Consider the following 12,536-nt stretch of genomic DNA (forward strand, 5'->3'; position numbering starts at 1 on the left):
TGACTCCTAAGGATGAGGAGGAGATTAACCCTGAAGTATGGCATTCAAAAGGAGAGGTAGGAAAGCTAGATATCAAACCTGTCAAAATAGAAATCGAGAACCCTGAGGACCCTATAAGGGTTAAACAATATCCCATCCCGATGGAGGGGAGAAGGGGGTTGAAACAAGTAATTGATGACCTCCTAAAAGGGGGTACTTTAGAACCTTGCATGTCTCAGCATAACACCCCCATCCTGGCTGTAAGGAAGACGGATGGCAGCTTCCGATTGGTCCAGGACCTAAGAGCTGTAAACGCTAGGACCCGGACTAGGTTCCTGGTGGTGGCCAACCCCTATACCTTGCTAAATAGACTCTCACCTGAAGATGTGTGGTACAGTGTGATTGATTTGAAAGAGGCTTTTTGGACTTGCCCTCTGGATGAAAGGAGTAGAAATTATTTTGCATTTCAGTGGGAGGACCCAGATACAAACCGGAAGCAGCAACTAAGGTGGACGGTCCTCCCCCAGGGGTTCGTGGAGTCTCCGAACCTTTTCGGGCGGGCTTTAGAACAGTTGCTAACCCAATTTATTCCTGAGGGTGGGACAAAGCTTTTGCAGTATGTAGATGATTTGTTGATAGCTGGACCGACTGAGGCAAGTGTGAGGAAAAGCACAATTGCCTTGTTGAACTTTTTAGGAAAGAAAGGTTTGAAAGTCTCAAAATCCAAGCTGCAATTCACAGAGCCTGAAATAAAATACCTAGGACATTGGATATCTCAAGGGAAAAAGAAATTGGACCCTGAGAGATGGCAGGCATCCTTGCGTTGACTGCACCGAGAACAAAAAGACAAATTAGACAAGTTTTAGGGCTCTTGGGATATTGCAGGCAGTGGATTGAGGGTTTCAGTGAGAAAGTGAAGTTTTTGTATGAAAAGTTGAACACTGACAGGCTGAAGTGGACTGAACAGGATGAGTCTAATTTCCAGAAATTGAAAAATATTCTTATGACTGCCCCCGTACTAACTCTACCAAATACAAATAAAGAATTTCAGTTGTTTGTAGATGTGAGTGGACAAACAGCACAGGGAGTCCTGACCCAGGAATGGGCAGAAAAAAAGAAGCCTATAGGGTTTCTCTCAAAGATCTTAGATCCTGTTAGTCGGGGTTGGCCTACGTGTTTACAGGCGATTGTAGCAGTAGCTCTGTTAGTGGGGGAAGCTAAGAAAGTAACTTTTGGAACTCCCTTGGTAGTTTACACTCATCACGATGTGAGAAACATCTTGCAGCAAAAAGCAGAGAAGTGGCTGACTGATTCCAGGCTTCTGAAATATGAAGCCATTTTAATCAGCTCACCTGGTTTAGAATTAAAAACCACGTCTGCACAAAATCCTGCTCAGTTCCTGTTCGGTGAACCTCCAGAAAAATTGTTACACGATTGTACTGAGACTGTGGAGCTGCAGACTAGAATAAAACCAGACTTAGAGGATCAGGAGTTAGAAGGGGGAGAGAAGTGGTTTATAGATGGATCTTCGAAAGTTATTGAGGGAAAGAGAAACTCGGGATATGCAATAATAAATGGTGCATCAGGGAAGTTGTAGAATCAGGTCCCTTGAAAGCAAGCTGGTCCGCACAAGCTTGCAAGCTCTGTGCTCTCCTGAGAGCCCTCCGGAGGCTGAAAGGAAAGAGGGGGATCATCTACACAGACTCACAGTATGCCCTCGGGGTGGTACACACTTTTGGAAAGATTTAGGAAGAAAGAGGATTGATAAATACTAAGGGAAAAGGCCTAATCCATGGGGAAATAATCCGACAGATTCTAGAGGCTGTCCGAGAACCGGAAGAAATATCAGTTGTCCATGTAAGAGGACACCAGACGGGGTTGCAATTTCAAACCCGAGGTAACAACCAAGCTGATAAAGAGGCAAAACAAGCAGCTCTGCTCACCGTAAGCATTCCTGGAGTAACCCTGGAGGAATCGCCTGAAATCCCCGTGCTCCCTTCTGAGAGGGAGATTGGGGAATTCAGGAAGATAGGGGGAGTCCTGGAACGGGGAAAATGGTGGTTACCTGATGGGAGGGAATTAATTCCAAGGGGAACAGCAAGGAAGATATTGCAAAGGTTACACAAACAGACCCATTGGGGAACTCGGGCACTGGCCGAACAGTTCCTGAAGTTTTTCGGGTGCAAGCGGATCTTTGAACTTGCTAAACAAGAGGTACAGACCATTTGAAAGGTGGATTCCAAGTGGAATTCACCGAATTACCGAAAATCGGTAGATATAAATTTTTATTGGTAATAGTTGATAAACTAACACACTGGGTGGAAGCCCTTCCCAGGGCAAGGGCCACAGCCCAAACGATGTCTAAAATTTTATTAGAAGAAATCATTCCTAGGTATGGGATAGTAGATTGTATTGATTCGGATCAAGGAACTCATTTCACTTCAAAAATTATTAAACAAATTTCAGAAGCTCTGGGTATTAGATGGCAATACCACACCCCTTGGCATCCTCAGAGTTCAGGACAGGTGGAAAGGATGAACCAAACACTTAAATCCCAATTGTCTAAACTCATGCTAGAAACAAAAATGTAGTGGATTAAATGTCTCCCCCTTGCTCTGCTAAAGATAAGAACTATGCCTCACTCTGAGACGGGTCTGTCCCCTTTTGAAATGTTATATGGGATGCCATACAAACATGGAATGCCGGTGGGACACCCCCAAGTGAAGGATGTGCAAATATAACCATATCTCATTGCTATAAACAAAAATTTATAAGACCTTCGAAAGCAAGGGCTTATTCCCCAAAGTGCCACTCTGGGATTCGCGATACACCAGATACAGCCTGGGGATAAAGTCCTCATCAAAGCTTGGAAGGAGCTTCCCCTCACCCCACACTGCGAAGGACCGTTCCTCGTTCTCCTCACCACTGACACTGCTGTTCGGACTGCAGAAAGGGGCTGGACACATTCATCCAGAGTGAAAAAGGTCAAGGATTGCAACACCTCCAAGTGGAAAGTCACCACCCCTCCGGGAGAGCTGAAAATTAAGCTTCAGCGTCACCACAAATGACCAGTGACGACCAGATAAGTTGCATCAACCCAGATTGTGATTGTTTTCCTTTTATACATTTTGAGTGTGCTTATTGTAGACAAATTTGGGTAACCCACTGTTGGGGAGGGTACAGGCCCAAGGGATTGTGTACCAGTTGTCTGATCAAGGAACAGGAGGAGACTAGCCGTCTCTTAATACTTGCCACCCGGGCGGGGTTTTTAGAACTTGACTCTCCTGAGTGGTACCTGATTTACCAAAAGGGGATAAAAGGAAAATTAGACGCCAAAGCAGAAGCACTAATGATCGAGTGCCGAAAGATAGTCAAAGTACCGTATAGGACAGATACAATTAAATTGTCTCGGTGGGCTGCTTTCAAGAGAAGGTATGCCATTAGGACTACAAGGGCCCCTGAAGAATATCCTTGCTGCCGAGAAGATGGTAGTCCCCGCCGTATATTTCTGTACGGGCGAAGGGCGAGGCAGAGGGGTACACCAGTGGGGAATCCTGATTGTCCTGAGTCTAGCCGTGTGCTTGACCAAGGGAATAATTCCCGAGGTACCTCCGGGGGAGCGTCCCCTGGGGAAGTGTGAGCAGTGCCTGACTCCCACAAATACCAGACAAATAATTGACTGTCCTCCAGGACAACAAAAAGGGTTCTGCTTGTCTAACGGTACTCGGTATGGTCTCTGTGAATTGAAGGGGGAGGTCTGGTGTTACCACTCAGGGGCAGGTCTTAAGGACGGGCAGTCAAAGACTCCTATAGGAGGAAAGACCAAAGCTTCCCACTTCATATATAAGAGAGAAGTTGGAATGCTTCCTCCGATTCCAACCTGTGGCCAATGTAATAAAACTGTGTGGATAGGAGGAAAAAGACAGTCCACTTTTCTGGTGTACTAAAAGGTCAACCCTTTGTGTTATGATAAAGCAAAATTAAAAACGTGTACTATGGGGGGAAAATTGTACTGGGAAGGCAAAAATCTAAAACATGAGGAAAAAGCATCCTTTAACAATGAACCAATAATCCTTGACTTATTGAAGTGATGATGACCGAATTTGTTTACAATTCGACCAAATATTCTGCTTTTCAAAAGTTGAAGAAAGGATGGATCCTGAAAGTAAAATAAAACAACTGACCCAAGAGTTAAAAAGGCGAGAAGTAAAAATCAGGAAATAGAGATTAGAACAAGAGAGACTGAAGTCTCTTAGTGAACACTATGATAAAAAAGATAACCCTTTTCAAGGGTACTGTGAGGATTCTCTAAAAGACTGGGAGGAGGATGAATGTTGTTAAAAGTCCCCAGTCCTCCCCATTGGAAATAAAAATAAATGAGATAACATGAATTTTTAATGTGATAAATTATTAGGCGGGGGACTGTGATAAATGTGGCATTGGATAAAAATTCGTGAAGGAGAATAAAGAAATATATGTTATATTTATAATAATGTAAAAATGTAAAATGTAGTATGATCTAAAGATTCCTTCCCGAGTCAGGCGATAACGACCCACGGCGACGCTTATCAGCCCGAGATAAAGAGCAGGACACAGGCAATCAAGCCAGACAATGAGAGTAGCCCGGCTGAGATATCCATCTGCTTCGCACCCGACCTGGACACTCCACCCCGGGAGTTCAACCAAAAGATGCAATCAGAAGGCACCCAGAACCATTTGCATGTGAAAGGACTCTGCCCAGTTGACTATTGATTCAGCTCGATGGATCCGGGAAATCTGTTCAACCGCACATCTAGACTCTTTGTTGGACTGTGCCCACTCTGAGTTTTGCCTCAGGATACGAAAATCCTTATAAAAACCCCGGACTGCAATCTCTCCTTCGTGGATTTGGGAAAATCTGTACCTCTGGGTGCAGACCCCTGTCCACCCGGCGCTGCGCTGATTTATTTATTGTGGTTTTTTTCTCTCGTTGCTTATGATTGAAATTGTTTTATAATAAATTGCTTTTTATATTAACCTTATTTTGCTATTACATTTATAACACATTTTATGTGGAGAAAATTTTTGAATAAATTATGTGAAGACTATGCTGGGGGCCCCCATGCTGCATTGACACTGGCACATTTAGCAGGAGACCCCCCAAACGACAGGGCTGAAGATCAAGCAGCAGACCTGCCTAGAGCAGTACTTACTGATATCAAAAATGCTGCTTGCAAAGCCCTGCAGCTGACTCAGCCAGTGGGAACTCCAGAAGAGACTTACACAGAAATAAGACAGGGGGTAGCAGAGGGGGCATATGGCATTTATTGACCGTCTGGCACAAGCTCTAGAGAGACAGTGTGAAGATGATGTGGTCCGTCCACTTCTGCTTAGCACTCTTGCTTATGCGAGTGCCAATGAAGAGTGCAGAAAGGTTATCCGAGGCTTACCTGATCCTGAACCTGCCTTGCCCCAAATGATAGAAGCTTGCAGCATAATCGGTAGCCCTCAACATACAGCTACCATTCAGGCAGATACTCTGGGAGAGAGATTTGAAAAAGCTCTCAAAAATCAGGCAAAAGTGAGGGATGAAGAACTTGCAAAAGCCTTCAATGCCCTCAACGTAACACTTCATCAGAACAAGAAGGCATCGCAAAATGAGACTTCCAAAAGATTATGTTATCGATGTGGAAAGCCTGGACATATGAAAAAGAGTTGCCCAGAACCAACAGAAGGCACAAAACCACCTTATCATTGCCCAAGATGCAAAAAGGGAAGACGCTATGCCAACCGATGCTACTCCAAGTATGATGTAAACGGAAATCCCTTATCGGGAAACACCAAGAAGAGCAGGCCTGGTCACCATGTGACAAAACAAGTAGTGGCATTCCAGCAGGAAAATTCCAAGGGACCAGATGTGTGAATTGCTCAGGCCAAACCTTATTCACAGGATTGCCAGACACGTGCCAAGTGACCCTGAACTGCTGCCCTCAGGAGCACAGTGTGAACTGGCAACTTCCAAATTAGTCTACTTTCTAAGTGTTTGTCATGCTGTGGTACCTACAGGTGTGACAGAAACATCACAAAAGAGATTATATTTTCTGATTATAGGCAAAGACAAAAACCACATTTTGGGACTTTTTGGTAGCTTTTCCATCTATTGTTTCAGCAAACTGCAATGAAGAATTAACAGTTCTAGTACAAGCATCGAGCTTGTCGTTCCAGCAAAAACTCCGGTAGCCACAGATATTCCTTTGTCAGCCAATACACTCAAAAAATGCCAGCAGATAACACCTGAGAGCTCAAGTGTAGCACCAGATGTCTTTTGGGTATAACATATAGGTAGCAATCGACCAAAATTGACCTGCAGTTTAATGCACAACAACAAAACAATCACAGGTCTCCTGGACACCGGTGCAGATGTTACAGTGATTTCTTGTTTGTTCTGGCTGAAGGACTGGACTTTAGTGACACCTTTAGACCCTCTCACAGGTATCGGGGAGCCACTGCATGGCTACAAAGTAGATGCATGATTGCAGTTAAAGGACCTGAAGGAAAGGTAGGAACTATTTATCCCTTTGTTGTACAGAAAACCATCACAGTATGGGGGAAGAGATCTGTTGTCACAATGGGGAGCAAAACTGGAAGTAGACTTTTGGTGGGGGCCATGATGGCACTCGTCACCCTGAAACTGTCATGGAAAACTAACAATCCTATTTGGAGTCAATGGTCCCTGGAGTAATAGAAGGTGAGTGCCATCAAAGAACTGGAAAAATAACAATTACAGAAAGGCCACATCAAAGAGACCAACATTCCCTGGAACTCACCAGTGTAATACACAAGAAAGATACTTTGTATCTTGTGTAATACACAAGAAAAATACTCCAAGATTGTTGGAGATCGCTTCATGATCTTAGAAGAATCAACAAAGTGATAGAGGACATGGGACCTCCGCAACCGGTACTTCCTTCTCTCTCAATGATCCCGAGAGACTGGTTTCTTGTCATAGACTTAAAAGACTGTTTTTCCAGTGTTCCACTTCATCCAGAAGATGCCCCATCATTTACTTTTTCAATTCCAAGTATCAACAGACAAGAGCTACTGCTCAAAGATACCACTAGGTGGTCCTACCCCAGGGAATGAAAAACTCACCTACTATCTGCCAATGGTGTGTGGTGTGGGCCCTGTTCCCAGCTTGACAGAAGCACCCACAAGCAGTGATTTTACATTACATGGATGATTTGCTTATTGCAGCAATGACCCAAAAGGAAGTGGAAAAGGCTCATGACAGTGTTGTTGCAGCAGTCCAAGATGCGGGACTTGAAGTTTCCACCTCCAAAATACAAGGAACCTTGCCCTGGAAGTATTTAGGGCGGAGAATGATAGAACAATCAATTAAGCCTGAAAAGATACAGCTTCGAAGTGAAGTTAAAATTTTGCAAGATCTGCTACAACTTTTAGGAGAGATAAACTGGACCAGATCCATTTTAGGAATCACCAGTGATGAACTTGCTCCAGTTTTTGACCTGTTCAGGTGATATTACTTCTCCGAGATCTGTGACACCTGAAGCTCAAAGGGCTCTCAAAAAGATTACTGAAGCCCTTCAACAGAGACAAGCTCATTGATATTGTATACCATCTACCCTCTTCTTGCAGTGTTAGGAGAAAAAATGCAGCTGTTCCACTGGGACACTTCTAAAAAGGATCCTTTGCTGATAATAATATTTTTGCCTTACAGGTCCCCAAAAACAACATTCACAACCATGGAATTGATGGCTCAGATTATAATCAGAGCCAGAGAAAGATTGTTAGCTATAACAGGCCAAGATTTTGCTGTGATTTATATGCCTTTCAAGAAGGAGTATTTTGACTAGGCTTTGCAAAAAATCAGAAGAGTTACAAGTTGCACTGTTAAACTATTCAGGTGCTTTTTCTATTCCTTTCCAAAGCCACAAGCTGTTGCAAGCAAAATTAAGTTTCAGGGAAAAACCTATCTTAAGTGAAGTGCCTCTTAAGGCTGTCACGGTATTTACTGATGACTCAGGGAAAACACATAAATCAGTAATAACGTGGCAAAATGAAAAAACTAAAGAATGGGAATCAGATATCCAGACAGTAGAAGGTTCACATCAGGTGGTGGAATTAGCAGCTGTAGTTAGAGCATTTCAGCTTTTCCCAGAAGCTTTAAATTTGATCACAGATTCTGCATATGTAGCTAATGTAGTCAAAAGAATAGAAGGATCAGTTTTAAAAGATGTTAGTAATGACAACTTATGTCGTTATCTTACATGTCTCTATACAATTTTGCAAAACAGAACTATTCAATATTTTGTTTCTCATATCAGGGCCCATTCTTCACTTCAAGGATTTTTGGCAGAGAGAAATACAAGAACCAATGAACTGACAGTGGCTGTTGCTAGTACTCTGCCCAACATTTTTGAACAAACAAAACTGAGTCATGCTTTCTTTCACCAAAACACACAAGCACTCACGTGAACATTTCATCTTGCCAGAGATCAGGCAAAAGCAATTGTAAGTGCCTGCCCTGATTGTTAGCTTGTGCAACCTCCTGTTTAGACAGGAGCAGTCAATCCACAAGGATTGCAAAGCCTGGAATTATGGCAATTACAAAAATATTACCAAATACCCATCTTTTAGGAAACCTAAAACCACCCATGTGTTGGTGGATGCTTTTTCAGGTGCAGTCTATGACTCCCCACATACAGGGGAGATGGCCAATCAAGTATGTCAGCATTTTTTGCAAGCATTTGCCTCATTAGGAGTGCCTCAAGAAATAAAATCAAATAATAGCCTTGCAGACGCAGCCAAAAAATGGACCAAATTTCTAATGGATTGGGGTGTTCGACACACTTTTGGTATTCCTTACTCTCCCACAAGCCAAGCAACTGTTGAAAGAACACATCATTCTTTGAAATGTATTTTAGACCAACTAAAGGAGGGTTGACACAATGGCAACACCACACATGAGGTTGAGTAAAGCTTTGTATGCTTCTAATTTTTTAAACAGTTCTTTTGCAGAACCTGATCTGCCAATTTTCAGGCATTTTTCCAACAGTACAAGGGCAAATTGAAGGTCCATTTCCTCTAATAACTTGGGGCAAAGGGTTTGTTTGTATCTCTACAGGCACAGGACCTTGGTGGGTTCCAGTGAGGAATGTGAAACCCTATCAAGTGCATGAAAATGCTGACCACTCCACAAGGGAAGAAGTGGGCACACAGACATGAACTGCACAGAGATTTCAACTTGCACCTGACATCTTATGTTTTACCCACAGAAGATTGTGACCTTTGGGTTTTTAAGTGTGGGAATCAGTAGTGTTGCAGAATTTTTTGTTAGATGACAGCTTAAAGGAAATACGAGGCTCAATTGAATGTTATGCTGCTTCTTTTTTTGCTTTGCTTGCTTTTAGTAGTACAAATTTGCCAGTTAGACAATCTAAAGCAAATGTTTGGGTGACTTTAACTAATGTGTTAGGTTTAGACACCACATATCTGTTCAATGCAACCCCAGAAAAAACATTTTCCACATGTTTGGTTAGTGTGCCAGTGGATGCTTGGCCAATTCCAAAATAAATTGACGAAGTCATGCAAGGTACATTACAGGATCATCCACATGGGATCTTTGGTCCCCAGTAGATGGTGGGTACCTCACCTTCCCAAGGCATCTCTTGAACCACAAGAGCTGGAGATACTCGGCTTTGTAAAAATGGCCTTTTGTGCTGAATTTAATTATACAGGAAAAAAATCAAGCTTTAATTAAAGATGTTTCTCCTTATCACGCTGAATACAAAAATCAGACTTCTTGGTGTAGTCATACCTCTCTAGTTCAGTCTTCATTTAATAATATTTCTTTTCAATTACCAAGGGGAATGTTTTTCATTTGTGGAGATAAGAGTTTGGCTGGCTATCCCAGCACACATCATAGGTGGACCATGTAGCATTGAGAAATATACTCTGCTAACACCCAATGTAAAAATGTCTAAAAAACACAGAGATAAAAGATCTATCAATCAATATAAGCCAGACTGCAATGATGATTTTGGAGTCATATAAAAAAGTTCTCAGCATCTATTTTTTTACCACAATTTAATTCAGCAGTGGCACTAAATTGGATCGATTAGGGTGTTGGCTGGGTAAGGAGTTCAATTCTATCACCCTTGCACTGAATGATATGTTAACTCATGTCAACAGTGTTACACATGCAACTTTGCAAAACAGGGCTGCAACTGATTTCCTTTTATTAGTATGTGGACATAGATGTGAAGATTTTGAAGGAATGTGTTGTATGAATCTATCTGATCATTCAGAGTCTAGCCACAAAAGCATACAACAACTCAAGAAAGGAGTGTCAAAGATTACAATTGATGATAGAACTTGGTTAGATGGCCTGTTTGGAATTTAACATCATGAATGAAAAAAAGTTTAAAAATGGGTCTATACATTTGAGTCATCATAATAATTGTGCTAATCATGGTGCCTTGTTTTCTCCAATGCATTAGACAAATTATTAATAAAGCTATTAAGGGAATCTACATGGTTCAAAGAGGGCAAGATGCTGGAATGCATGAAATATAAGCTTCTCTGAGTCCCTCAGAGAGAGAAAAAAATGCAGGGGTTGAATTGAAGCCTTTAGAGAAACTAAAATATATTAAACCACATAGATATGAAGTAAGAGCGTAAGTTTTAGTTTTAAGTAGAAATAAATTTCAAGTGCCTTAAGAGACTAGTAAAGAGCTAGTAGAAAGCCCTAAAGCCTAGTTTGAAGTTCAGTAGTGCTACACTTTACAGAATTAACTTAGGTCTAGACATAATGAAAACATAGCTTGCATTTCTCGATAGAACAAATAGTATTATTCACTTACACAGATAATGCTCTATATGTAAATTTTAGGTAAAACTGATGCTACTTTTGTATATTAAGAATTAAGCTTACATTGATGTAGAAAGAATGTTTTAGAATCATCTTTTCAGCTGATTGGATGATTTATGAATATAATCCCCTTTATTGAGGTGAAAGAGGAATCACACAGAAAGAAGAAGAAACTGCCACAACTGCTTCTGCACCCAAACCATCATGACTTCATGCCAGGAAACTGCTCAGAATATCGGGACTTATGCCAGAATGCTTTTAGCATGGACTTTAATACTCTGAACTCTTTGCCTTTGAGGCTGATGGATTCATACAATAAACAATTTTACAGCAACCAACAACTGCTCTTGTCTCTTTGAGACCCAAGACCCACCATGAAAAACTCAACACAAAGCCATGTCTTTTGATATTTTTGTAGAAATTGTTGTTTTCTCCAATAGTTAACTGTAACATACGCAAAGAAAATATAGCAAGAAATTGACTTACTTGCCATTTTCTTAAAAAAAATTTAGAATGATGATCTAACACACACAAACCATCCAAATGTTTAAAACAAAAGAGAAAAGCATTGAAAATTATTGTTTTGGAAGGAAAATCTACTAATGGGTAACGTTATTTAAGGTTAGGCTACTGTACTGCTGTTACAGATCTATCAGTAAGCACTTACTGAGACATGAGTGTCAGGCCAGAGAATACATCAATACAACCCCAACCATCATCAGGGTGCTAAACAGTATTGTTTTTGACCTTTTTTCTTTATATATTGTCTGTATTATATACACATATATTTGTAACGTTGTAGTTTCTGATTGTAGCTTAGCTTCAGCATTTTCTGTCTTGGTTCTAGAAGACAGGTGTCTGCTAGGGAGAGCAGAAGCCTCCCTTGGGATGAAAGAATGTAGACCCCCTCCCTCCGAATTATTATAATTTTGAAATCAAGGGGCTTTCAGGCAGAGATCTGGGGATAGGAATAACAGTTCTTTACTAGTATAACCAGGTAAACAAACAATAACTACAGCAATAACAAGAAAACAGAACCAAGGACCCCGGGACAGCTTTCTCGGCTGAGACGGGATGGAGGAGAGGCTTTGTTTTCACAAACCCCTCGGGCAGTCAGTCCCGGTGCTCCTTCGGGGCTCTGAGGAACAGTCGGCTGGGACAGCAGCGATGAGCTGAGATCCTGGGCTGGTGGATGAGGTGGATCAGCAGGGATGAGCTGAGATCCTGGGCTGGTGGATGAGGTGGATCAGCAGGGATGAGCAGAGATCCCGGGCTGGTGGATGAGGTGGATCAGCAGGGATGAGCTGAGATCCTGGGCTGGTGGATGAGGTGGATCAGCAGCTCCGCGGCGGTGCCTGGCACTGCCACACGTCCTGGCAGGACAGGGGGTGCGAGGCCACCAACGAAGAGGGAAGAAGGAGAAGAAGCAGCAGCAGCTCCGTCTGGGTGATGGCGAAATTCCCTTCTCCCCACCGCAGCAGCTCCTCGACCCAGCAAACGAATGTCTTTTCCCGAAGCCGAAGAAAGCCAGCTAAAAACTGTCCCCACTCTCCTTTTTCTGCCCCCTTCCCCCCCTGGGCCCGGCCACTCTTTGTCCTTCATCAATCACCCACTAAATACCCACAGTTAGGTTGTCTCCGCAGCTAATGGGTAAAAATTCCACGGGCAGGCCAGAACGACAAAACAA

Source organism: Poecile atricapillus, chromosome 1 (genome assembly GCF_030490865.1).
Source record: "Poecile atricapillus isolate bPoeAtr1 chromosome 1, bPoeAtr1.hap1, whole genome shotgun sequence".
NCBI classification, from domain to species: Eukaryota; Metazoa; Chordata; class Aves; order Passeriformes; family Paridae; genus Poecile; species Poecile atricapillus.